Source organism: Poromitra crassiceps, assembly GCF_964638095.1.
Source record: "Poromitra crassiceps genome assembly, chromosome: 20".
In the NCBI taxonomy this organism is placed as follows: Eukaryota; Metazoa; Chordata; class Actinopteri; order Beryciformes; family Melamphaidae; genus Poromitra; species Poromitra crassiceps.
The window spans coordinates 5,628,824-5,641,848 of NC_139637.1; the positions used below are offsets into that span (position 1 = coordinate 5,628,824).

The 13,025-nt window shown below is 45.3% G+C and overlaps 1 long non-coding RNA gene across 1 annotated transcript; it reads right to left on the bottom strand.

Moving 5' to 3' along the window:
* Positions 1–9,525: 9,525 nt before the first annotated feature.
* Positions 9,526–10,167, bottom strand: LOC310794725. Its single transcript, XR_014553582.1, has 3 exons — positions 10,115–10,167; positions 9,804–9,957; positions 9,526–9,694 (listed from the first exon to the last, which is right to left on the bottom strand). It is a non-coding gene; the product is annotated as an uncharacterized lncRNA (long non-coding RNA).
* Positions 10,168–13,025: the final 2,858 nt, after the last annotated feature.

Sequence of the window (13,025 nt, forward strand, 5' to 3'; positions counted from 1 at the left end):
ACTGAGGGAGAGGGGCGTGCCTGTTAGCATTATTAGAATCCTGGCATTCTGGTATGCTAACCAGACCATGCAGGTAAGGTGGGGTAATACGGTCTCTGCTCCTTTTGGTGTCGGGAATGGCGTCCGTCAGGGGGGGCTTCTTTCCCCCGGCCTGTTCAATCTATATATGAACTCTCTGTACAGCTCAGCAGCTGCTGAACGGGATATGTGATTGGTAACACCACTCAATCACTTTATGTATGCCGATGATTTGGTTATCCTGTCTCCAAGCAGTACTGGTTTCCAACAGTTGCTGAATATCTGTTCTGATTATGGAGGTCGTTTTGATGTGAAATATAATGCCTTTTCCCACATGCGTACCGTAAAATTACCTGTAAGTCAATATCGGACATTTCCCTGAATTTCCCTTCACACCTCAGCGTTCGCAAGTGAGAATCTTGTCGTCAAATAGCCGGTATGTTGGGGGGAGGGGGGAGCTTATTTGGGGGGTCGGCAAAACTTGCCACACAATAAAATCACACTCGTTTGACTCAAGAGCAGCGTCAAGCCAGCGTAATAAACACAGCCGATTTCCCCCCTCCCCTCTGCTCGAGAGAGGGGAGCAGCCACACAGGACAGACACAGCGAGAATGGCAGAGGCTTGCAAGCTGCCCAGCCCAACGCTTGTATGTATGTAGAGAAAGCAAATGCATGAAGCGAAATGTGGAAGTAGTTTGCTTTGATGTGCGCGAATGATTAGATGATGCACGCTGGAAGTGAACGTTAAGCAACGTGTGTACACCTCGCCCACATGAGAGAAGGACCGGTGTCGCGGAAAATGACTGGATCCGTTTCTCACTTGTATCCGCTATAGCGCATACCGCTCTTCTGACTGGGTCGAAACTGGTGAAATGTCCGCGATGACGGGGTCGCAGCATAGCGCCACCTATTGGCAAACACAAAAAGCAGTTTATCTTGAGAACCACTTGTCCTATCGACTTCAAACTTGGGGAGTGTGTTTAGGGGGACCTGATGGAGTGCAGTGACACATTTTGTGCAATTCGACATAGCGCCACCTACTGGCAAAAACAAAAAGTGGTTCATCTCGAGAACCATTTGTTGGATTGACTTCAAACTTGGGGAGTGCGCTTAGGGGCACCTGATGGAGTTCAGTGCCCAAAATCTGTGCTATTTGGCATAGCGCCACCTACTGGCATGCACAAAAAGCGGTTTACAAAACAAAAACAATGGCATTGTGATGCCTGGTGAGTGAGGAACTTTTTTTTCAGTGCTCCCTGTGTCCTGCGCACTGTCCACAGCCTCTCGCTAGGCTGCTGTAACATGACACCGGGCCGGTGTCACCGGCTACATAGGGGGAGAGGCAGCGGTGCCATTGCCAGCGGACGAGACTCCTCTGTGGAGTTTACTCGCTCAAATCGCTTTGTACTACAGTGTCTCTCAAATACGGGACAAATCGCATCCCGTATCAGTTCAATACAGAACACGTCTTTTTGTTTGCAAATACGGGATGATTCCGTATTTTTAAGGGATGGCTGGCAACCCTAGCACACCTTCTCTCTCGATCTCCGTTATTAGACGCGATCCCAAATTCTCTCATGTCCATCGAACTCAAGAAAACCCTTTGTTCTCTCTCTCTCTCACTCACACACACTAAACTAAACATCATTACATTACATCATTTGGCAGCAGACGCTTTTATCCAAAGCCACTTACATGAACACATTCTTGTCAACAATAGAGAAATCAACTATGCAACACAATCTATAACGTCTTGAGCGTCTGACTCTAGCCGGCTGACCGTGTTTACAATTTAAAAACTGCGACAGTTCACACAACCTTAAGACGACATGCATATATTATACATCAAACTCATGAGCTAATTCTGCTCTCACTCAGAATGTCAAAATATAAGCAATGTGATGTATACCTTTTTAAGATAACGTTTGTTTGGCACAACTCATATAGTTCACTGCCGCAGGGTTACGCATTTTTGGGTGGCAGTGACGTCACGCTGATTCGTCCTATAGTGGTTTTTTTTATTTTTTTGAGAGAGAGAGAGACAGAGTCAGAGATGTTAGTTCAAGAAGGGCCCAGATGGAGCCTGAAAAGGTATGTTTTTAGTCTTTGCTGGAAGATCGGCAGTCCTGACCGAAGGTGGGAGCTCGTTCCAACATTGAGGTGCCAGGGACGAGAAGAGTCGCGAACGGGATGAGCGACCTTTGAACCCCCGTAGCGAAGGAGGGGCGAGGTGTCCTGCACTGGTGGAGGAGCGGAGGGAGCGGTGAGAGGTTTGTTGCCTGACCATAGATTGTAGGTACAGAGGGGCTGTCTGGTGTAATGCCCTGTAGGCCAGAACCAGTGTCTTGAATTGGATGTGTGCCGAGATAGGAAGCCAGTGAAGGTCCCGGAAGAGGGGAGTGACATGAGAGAATTTTAGGTTGGTTGAAAACCAGACAGGCTGCAGCGTTCCGAATGAGCTGAAGCGGTCGGATGTCAGAGGCAGGTAGGCCGGCCAGAAGCACGTTGCAGTAGTCCAGGCGGGAGATGATAAGTGACTGGACCAGGAGTTGTGTCGCTTCCCTGGTGAGAAACGGACAGATTTTGCGGATGTTGTACAAAGCCCAGCAGGAGCGTGCTGTCGCAGCAATGTAGGCCGAGCAAGACAGCTGGTTGTCAAGGATCACCCCAAGGTTCTTAGCTGTTTGGGAGGGAAGCACAGTACAGTGGTATTGTCAATGGAGATGGAGAGGTCTGTGATAGGGCAGTCTTTCCCTGGGAGGAAGAGTAGCTCTGTCTTACCAAGGTTGAGCTTGAGGTGGTGGGCAGACATCCAGTCATCGATGTCTTTGAGGCAAAAGCCATGAGATGAGATCACATGGCCAAGAGATCTGATATAGGAATCTGTCTTAATTTATTCATTGAAATCATCCTCTGCTATTTAAAAACTCATAAATCTTCAACCTTTAGATTGTAATATTTGTATACCTTCAAACCTATGATTATCTCAATACATTTTAAGCAACATACCATTCAATTTTGAACAACTTCCTAAAGAGTTTGAGAGACCCCAATTTGTAATTAAATTGTATATGACTGATTTAATTTAACCCCTGCTGTATCTACAGAGCTGCTTGGTGGGAGGACAGACATCTGGCGTAGGAGGGGAGGAGCATTGTCCAAATGAATTCTTCAGAAGAGGTGAGAAAAATATCACTGATGTATCACTGATGTTGCAGCACACATACACACACACACACACACACACACACACACACACACACACACACACACACACACACACACACACACAGTCCCCATGCCCTAATTCTTTCTTTGTGTCTTTTTTAGAAACAGAGAGACACCAACAAGAGACCCAAACGCATTCACACTGGAGATAAGCCCTACCACTGTGACCAATGTGGAAACAGTTTCAGTCGGTTAGGTCACCTAAAAACACACAGACGCATTCACACTGGAGAGAAGCCCTACCACTGTGACCAATGTGGGAGCAGTTTCAGTCAGTTAGGTGACCTAAAAAAACACAAACGCATTCACACTGGAGATAAGCCCTACCACTGTGACCAATGTGGAAGCAGTTTCAGTGAGTTAGGTAGCCTAAAAAAACACAAACGCATTCACACTGGAGAGAAGCCCTACCACTGTGACCAATGTGGGAGCAGTTTCAGTGAGTTAGGTAACCTAAAAACACACAAACGCATTCACACTGGAGAGAAGCCCTACCACTGTGACCAATGTGGAAACAGTTTCAGTCGGTTAGATAGCCTAAAAACACATCAACGCATTCACACTGGAGAGAAGCCCTACCACTGTGACCAATGTGGAAGCAGTTTCAGTCGGTTAGATGGCCTAAAAAAACACAAACGCATTCACACTGGAGAGAAGCCCTACCACTGTGACCAATGTGGAAGCAGTTTCAGTCGGTTAGATGGCCTAAAAAAACACAAACACATTCACACTGGAGATAAGCCCTACCATTGTGACCAATGTGGAAGCAGTTTCAGTGAGTTAGGTCACCTAAAAACACACAAACGCATTCACACTGGAGATAAGCCCTACCACTGTGACCAATGTGGAAACAGTTTCAGTCGGTTAGATAGCCTAAAAACACATCAACGCATTCACACTGGAGATAAGCCCTACCACTGTGACGAATGTGGAAACAGTTTCAGTCGGTTAGGTAACCTAACAACACACAAACGCATTCACACTGGAACGGGCTACTGGTGTGACTGCTGTAAGAAAATGTTCGCTCAGTCATCTAATCTGAAGAAACACCGCTGCATCTAACCTGAAGAGCGCCCTCCACTGTCTGCAGACGGAACAAACTTCTCTCTGTCCAACCACACATGTAATCAATCAAAGTTCAGTGACAGTCTGATTATGCGTAATTATGTTTGTTTCTGACATTGCATTGCTAGAATGTAAATAACAATGTAGGAATGTCATCACAAAGTAAATGGAGAGCTTGTGAAACTGTCTGATTTGTGATTACTACAGCAGAATAACATGCAGCTAATATCACCATTATTTTTTCTGACCCACCATACAGAGCGTCATATTTTGTGTTGACATATATTGAAGATATATTGTCCCTAAGGTTTATTAACGTGAGATCTGTGGGGTTGGCGACTGTTGGATGTGGTTTACTTTCTCAATTTTTTTCTGATGTGGCTTAAGACTGTTTCATGATGGAGATATGTTACGATGATATGAGTTATAATATATGTGTGAATAATGATACCCTATGGCTGTAGATGAGAAATGTTTTTGTTGATATGGCAAGAGGGGAGGGTAGGGTGTCTTGTCTTGGTCCTGTCTTTTTTTTTTGTCTCTCTTTAGTATTTGTATGTATTATTTGTAAATGTTTATGTTAAAAAAAAATCCTGTGTGTGTGTGTGTGAAAGCATTGCAGTGCTTTATGCACTCCCAAGTTGGTTATTTTGAAAATAATCCAGATGTTAATAAACCTCAGATGAGTTTGATTGTCTACTCAACTCTTATTTCTTCAAGTGTTTTTTTTTTTTTAATTAATGATCAAAATGTGTTGTATGGTTATATAAGTAAAACACAAACATCACTGTTAATCACTGTCAAAATGTAAATGGTAAATGGCCTGCATTTATATAGCGCTTTACAATCAGTAGGTACATTCACCCATTCATACACCAATGGTGTCAAGCTGCCACGCAGGGTACTGGCACACCATCAGGAGCAATTTGGGGTTCATTATCTTGCCCAAGGACACTTCGACATGCAGACTTGGAGGACCCGGGAATCGAACCACCGACCTCTTTCATCCAGAACTACAGCCGCCCCATGTATTGTCTAGTGTAGACATACAAATTAAATACTGCACAACACTGGAAAATTGGAACAAAGGTTTTATGGCGCAGACAAAATAACAATGTATTTGACACAAAACCAAGGCAAGTTTATTTATATAGCACATTTCATACAACAGGTGTAGATTATTATGACCAGTTACTCCTAACAGAGTTAGTACAGTATATCTAGTGTCTGCACAAATGGAGCATCTTTTTCTTTCTTTCTGATTTTTCTCCCCAATTGTAATTGGCCAATTCCCCCTGCTGCCCCACCCCCTCTGCCGATCTGGGGAGAGCCGTAGACTAGCACCATGCTTCCTCCGATACATGGGCAGTTGCTAGCCGCTTCTTTTCACCCGACAGCGGGGAGCTTCAGCGGCTGGATGTAGCACGTGGGGTGATCACGCTATTCCCACCGGTTCCCTTCCGCCCGACTGACCAGAGGAGGCGCTAGTGCAGCGACCAGGACACATACCCTCATTCCACCTGTATGGCCAGACCAAGCCGGGGGTAACAAGGGGGCATGAACCTGCGACCCATTTATGATGAAAACCTTTACCACAGACTGAGCAAGTTATTTGTTTCTCTTCTGTGTGGATTATCATGTGTCTATTCAAGGCTCCTTTATGATGAAAACCTTTACCACAGACTGAGCAGCTGTGTTTCTTCCTAAGAACTTCACTGTTTTTCTGTGAGTCTAAACCTGAATGAAGTTCACTAGTTTCCATCCATTCTTCATCACTGTGGTCAGTCTCAGCTTCAGAAGAGTCTGAAGTCTTGTCATCACTAGTTGGTTGTAAATTACTATCCGGATATGAGTTCCTGGCTGGTTTTGATGCTCCACAGTCCTCTCCATCAGCTTCTGTTTTCATCTGTTCAGTTGAGCTGCTGGCTAGAGGCTCTGCCTCTCTGTTCTCCTCAGTTTGGCTTTGATGAAGCTGTGAGCACTGAGGTTTCTCTTCCTCATATTCACTATTCACAGTGACAACAATGAATGGGAAGTTGGTGATATCAGCCTCCTCCAGCCCCTGACTGATCCAGAGTTCCTCGTGTTCCTCTTTTATGTGTGGAGGCTCTGGGTCCTCCTGTTCCTCTTTAATGTGTGGAGGCTCTGGGTCCTCCTGTTCCTCTTTAATGTGTGGAGGCTCTGGGTCCTCCTGTTCCTCTTTAATGTGTGGGGGCTCTGGGTCTTCCTGAAGCTGGTCTCCCTCCTGACTGGTCCAGAGTTCCTCATGTTCCTCTTTAATGTGTGGAGGCTCTGGGTCCTCCTGGTGCAGACTGGGGCTCCACTCCTGCTGCTCAGCAGGAACCACAGTTAGGCGCTGCTCCACCACAGCTCTCAGCTTCTGGACTTTAGACATTTTAACTTTCACACAGTGACAGGAACTTTTCCTCCTGAACTATTTACTGTCAAACTGTATCCTTCAAAGCTCCAATAGCTTCACAGCTAACGTTAGCTTCACAGCTAATGCTTCACAGCCATGGAGTTCACAGCTAATACAGCTAACGTTAGCTTCACAGCTAAACCACTGAAGAGAAGAGCTTCTTCTTCCTCTCAGAGTTAAACGGAGCTCCTGTTCCAGTTTATATATTCGTGATAATATCATCCGCACACACGAGTCTTCTGTTTGTAAATTTAACTTATGAAAGGATATAGGAAATAATACGATACTGCTCCTTTCAGCAACATTTGCAATGCATACGCACGCTGCGATATTTTGTTTCCCATGATGGCGAAGGCATGACCCGCCCCTCTCAGCCTCTGATTAGCCTAGCGTCAAACGTTCATCTAATCACATCCGCTTGGCCGAGTGCAGTCAGCCAATCAGAGGCAGAGAGGGGCGGATCACGCCTTCGCCATCATTGGAAACAAATATCGCTTCCCGGACAATAGACCAGGAGGACTAGGCGGCCTCTGATCAAGGTTTATTTGTGCTCCGATCCAGTCTACGACTAACCTACATGCGCACAAGCAAGGAGAACTTTGGAAACGCAAGTAAGGCTGAATCATCTTACAGAATTAGATATAGACTAGTGCATATAGACGGTTTTCAACAGCTGCAACCCCACAGCACTTCACTTTTTCTCAGCTTCTTCTTCTGTGTTTTATGGCGGTTGGCATCCTTAAATGTTGCATTACCACCACCTGAATTGTATCAGCTTTACAGTGCTAACTATTTACAGTGTCCACTTTCTCAGCTATTCAGGGGGAAACACTGAATAGCCTACTTCAAAAAAAAAAAAAAAGTTTTAATGTAAAGATAGGCCTATGCGTGCAATAACGTACTGATAGTCAGCTTGTAACATGTAGCTTTTATTAGCCTCTCAGGCTAGCTCCGGACCAGACAACAATGCTTCCTACTACCTAACAACTACTAACTAGGCTACTACAAGACATGAAGACCAAAATAGGCTACGTTGTTACTGTGTCTGTCGGAGACACGGCCTAACACTAACACTAACTGCTGTGTTTAACTGTGTAAAAAGTGAGCAGCATCCCTAACAGTGAGGCTGTTTGGTGCTTCAAGCTATAACTCAGCTGGCCGATAACAAAGCCAGCGGCCTGGATAATATCTCTGCAGAGCATCTTAAACATCGAGCCCCAGGGTGGCTGTCCTGCTCTCCATCTGTTTTACAGGCCTCATGACACATGGGCTGCTGCCAGACTCCTTGTTGTCGGTCACTTTGGTGCCAGTCATCAAGGACAAGGCAGGTAAGGTGGGGAGTGTGGACAACTACTGACCTATTGCGTTAGCCAGTGTACTTTCTAAAGTTTTAGAGAGAATTTTATTAGATCATTTAAGTTCCTTTTTAGTCACGTCTGACAATCTATTTGGATTCAAAGCCAAGCATGGTACTGACCTCTGTATTTATGCATTGAAAGAGGTTATTGATAATATGTATAAAGGTAAGCATTCCTCTGTTTTAGTGGGGTTTATTGATGCCTCTAAGGCATTCGACCGAGTCAACCACCAGAAACTATTTTTTTAAACTGAGGGAGAGGGGCGTGCCTGTTAGCATTATTAGAATCCTGGCATTCTGGTATGCTAACCAGACTATGCAGGTAAGGTGGGGTAATACGGTCTCTGCTCCTTTTGGTGTCGGGAATGGCGTCCGTCAGGGGGGGCTTCTTTCCCCCGCCCTGTTCAATCTATATATGAATGAACTCTCTGTACAGCGGGATATGTGATTGGTAACACCACTGTAAATCACTTTATGTATGCCGATGATTTGGTTATCCTGTCTCCAAGCAGTACTGGTTTCCAACAGTTGCTGAATATCTGTTCTGACTATGGAGGTCGTTTTGATGTGAAATATAATGCCAAAAAGAGTGTCACTATGATCTGCAGAACAAGAGGTGATAAGGATCTCTCCTTTCCTTCTTTTTATCTGTCTGGGCAGGTGCTGGCAGTTTGCTGTCCAACTAAATATTTGGGTCATATTATAACTGATCAAATGAGTGATGATGATGACATGTACAGACAGAGGCGTGTACTGTATGCTCAAGCTAACATGCGGAGGAAGAAGTTTTATTTTTGCTCAGATGATGTAAAGGTAAACCTGTTTAGAGCCTACTGTACTCCTCTGTATACTGCCCCCCTGTGGGTCAAGTTTAAGCAGGCTAGCATTCAAAAGCTCCAGGTTGCTTATAATGACTGCCTGTCCGAGGATCCTTCTTAGGAAGCCAAGGTGTAGCAGCGCCAGTGAAATGTTTTGTGGAGCAGGAGTTAACACCTTTCATGCCCTGTTGAGAAACCTGATGTATAGGTTTATCTGTGGTCTGAATATGTCTCAGAATATGCTCATTATGTTGCTGTCTCAACCCAATCTCAGTGACACGAGATACATGTCTTCCATCTAGGGTTGGGTACCGTTCACATTTGAATCGATACCGGTACGGTACCGGTACCTGGAATTCGGTACGGTACCAAAAACGGTACCCTTTTCGATACTTTTTTGAGTTAAAAAAAAAAAAAAAAATTTTTTTTTGCAACAACAAAAATGTACAGTTGTAAAACAAATAAGTCCAAACTTCTCAATTTCAACATTGTTCTTTATTTAGATTTTTTTTTGTTTAGCAGCAGCACCCAACAAAATAAAACCCCTCCCTCCCTCCCTCTTCCCTCCCAAACCAAGAGTTTACTTGTGGCAGCAAGGTAGTGACCGTGAGGTAATGGTCTTGTGCCACACTGCTCCATCCATCAGCGGTCACTGCAATATGGTCAACTGCCCTGAGTTCCTCCTTCACATTCTTCTTCTCAACACGATACCAAGCTGGGATAAGTGTGTTTGTGAGAAGGTCTCTGGAGGGAGGGGAGTATTTTGGGTTCAGGGTCCCTGTCATCTCCCTATATATACACAATAAAAATAACTATTTATTGTTAGTAACTTAGCTTACTCTATGAATATCACACACACACACATTATCACCCATTTATACATAAATAAATAATTTACCTGAACCATGGAGACTCCACCGTTGCGAAGGGCAACATGCCTTTTACAATGAAGGCAGTCACTGCCCTGTGGCACTCATTTACTTTCTGCCGGGGTAAAGCTGCTTTCTTCGCCAGGGTGAAGGGTGTCTCCTGTGCGACTCTCACACGGTGGCCTAGCAAAGAAAGCAAGAGTGTAACGTTGAATAACATGTCTCACGGTGACACGAACTGAGGATAATAATAACGTTAGCAACGCTAGTTACGCTACTAAACATGCTAAGCTATAAGCTACAACTATCCAGCTAACGTTAGCTAATTAAATTACGTTACCTGATGTTGAAGAAGTCGACGCCTCACTTGCGACACTTGAAGTTTCGTCGTCGTCGTTGTCCGTTTCAGCTAACGAAGCAGAGGAGCTGCTTCAGAGTAGGTGCTTTGCTGCTGGTGGATGCAGCGTCCACCCTCAGGCTATCGAACACTTTACAGTCTTCCGCATTTAAAAAGATTTTATGCTTGACCAAGTGTTTCCTCAAGTTAGAAGTGTTCCCCTGGCCAGCTTTGCACTTCGCATCGCAAATGTTACAGCGAGCGTTGTCTGAGTCTATCTTTGTGAAGTGTAGCCAGTGCCACACTTTGGACCGCAAGCGAGAGGCCATCTTCTTCTCTTCTGCTTGTTTTGGCAGTGACGTGCTGACGTAACCCACCCTCGTGTGTGTTGCCTTCAAGTTTGCGTCGGAATTTCTGTCTCGCTCGCTGTCTTTGTATCACTGAGATGCGTTCAAGTACCGACATTTTTAAATTATAATAAATAAATAAAAAGTACCGAAATGAGGTACCGTTTCATGTCATGTGAACTGATACTTGGTAGTACCGCCCACTTTCGGTCGGTGCCTGTAAAAGTACCGAGTTCGGTACCCATCCCTACTTCCATCTGGAAACACTGGTACAGTGCCTTACTGTAGAATTGTTAAGTGCTCTTATTGTGTTGTCAAGGATCACTCCAAGGTTCTTAGCTGTTTGGGAGGGAAGCACAGTACAGTGGTATTGTCAATGGAGATGGAGAGGTCTGTGAGAGGGCAGTCTTTCCCTGGGAGGAAGAGTAGCTCTGTCTTACCAAGGTTGAGCTTGAGGTGGTGGGCAGACATCCAGTCATCGATGTCTTTGAGGCAAAAGCCATGAGATGAGATCACATGGCCAAGAGATCTGATATAGGAATCTGTCTTAATTTATTCATTGAAATCATCCTCTGCTATTTAAAAACTCACAAATCTTCAACCTTTTAGATTGTAATATTTGTACACCTGCAAACCTATGATTATCTCAATACATTTTAAGCAACATACCATTCAATTTTGAACAATTTCCTAAAGAGTTTGAGACTCCAATTTGTAATTAAATTGTATATGACTGATTTCATTTAACCCCTGCTGTATCTACAGAGCTGCTTGGTGGGAGGACAGACATCTGGCGTAGGAGGGGAGGAGCATTGTCCAAATGAATTCTTCAGAAGAGGTGAGAAAAATATCACTGATGTATCACTGATGTTGCAGCACACACACACACACACACACACACACACACACACACACACACACACACACACACACACACACACACACACACACACACACACACACACACACTCACTCCCCCTGCCCTAATTCTTTCTTTGTGTCTTTATAGAAACAGAGAGACACCAACAAGAGACCCAAACACATTCACACTGGAGATAAGCCCTACAAATGTGACCAATGTGGGAGCAGTTTCAGTGTGTTAGGTAGCCTAAAAAGACACAACCGCATTCACACTGGAGATAAGCCCTACCACTGTGACCAATGTGGGAGCAGTTTCAGTGAGTTAGGTCACCTAAAAACACACAAACGCATTCACACTGGAGATAAGCCCTACCACTGTGACCAATGTGGAAGCAGTTTCAGTGAGTTAGGTCACCTAAAAAGACACAAACACATTCACACTGGAGATAAGCCCTACCACTGTGACCAATGTGGAAGCAGTTTCAGTCAGTTAGGTAGCCTAAAAACACACAAACACATTCACACTGGAGATAAGCCCTACCACTGTGACCAATGTGGAAGCAGTTTCAGTCAGTTAGGTAGCCTAACAACACACACACGCATTCACACTGGAGATAAGCCCTACAAATGTGACCAATGTGGGAGCAGTTTCAGTGTGTTAGGTAGCCTAAAAAGACACAACCGCATTCACACTGGAGATAAGCCCTACCACTGTGACCAATGTGGGAGCAGTTTCAGTCACTTATGGCTCAATCCCACCACACTTAACAGCCCTGCACAGCTCGTCCCCACTCGGCTCCACTCGTCTCTACTCGATGGATGTTTTGCTTCGACCGGCGCTCGATCGGCCCCCACCCACCCCCGCCCACAGCTGGTCGTCTAAAAATAGCGACCGCATATCTGTCCTTCGGCTATAACATAACGTTACAATTAAATCCATCCACAGAACTTTTAAACTGTTTATGAAATACTGGTGCCTCTAAATGACCTACAGTGTACATGGGCAAATGTGACAATCGGCCAAGAGAATGATATCACAGGCATGCTGCGCTGTGCGGGGACGGGAGAGGCGCAACAGAGTGAAGCCTCTACCCCGCAGCCTCTCACCAGGCAAGACCGGGGCTTCCAAACACCCGCTGCGGCCTAGCGGAGCGCTGCAGCCTCCACTCAGCTACAGAGCTCCCTGAGCGAGCAGCGGACTTTTTTCTCAGACAATTGAACACCCGCCACGATTTTATTTCACCGGAGGTGAAGGCAGCGACACAAAATACTGATGGAAATATACATAACAGAAGATAAGGTAAGACCACTAAACTGGTATGCAGCCGCCAGCATTGCATTGACAGTCAGTAGACAGAGTAAACACGATTCTCTCTGACCAATCAGTAGCCATCAGAGTTTTACGTCACCATTTGGGACCTACTCGCCAGCCCGAAGTACCCCGACGAGGCAGGGACCAAAAGTAGCACGACTCGGCCACAAAACAAACCGAGCTGGGCCGGTTTTTGATGGTGGGATGAGACCAAAAGTCGAGCGGAGCGGGACCGCGCTACTAGCTGCTGTGGAATTGGGCCATTAGGTAACCTAACAACACACCAACGCATTCACACTGGAACGGGCTACTGGTGTGACTGCTGTAAGAAAATGTTCACTCGGTCATCTAGTCTGAAGAAACACCGCTGCATCTAACCTGAAGAGCGCCCTCC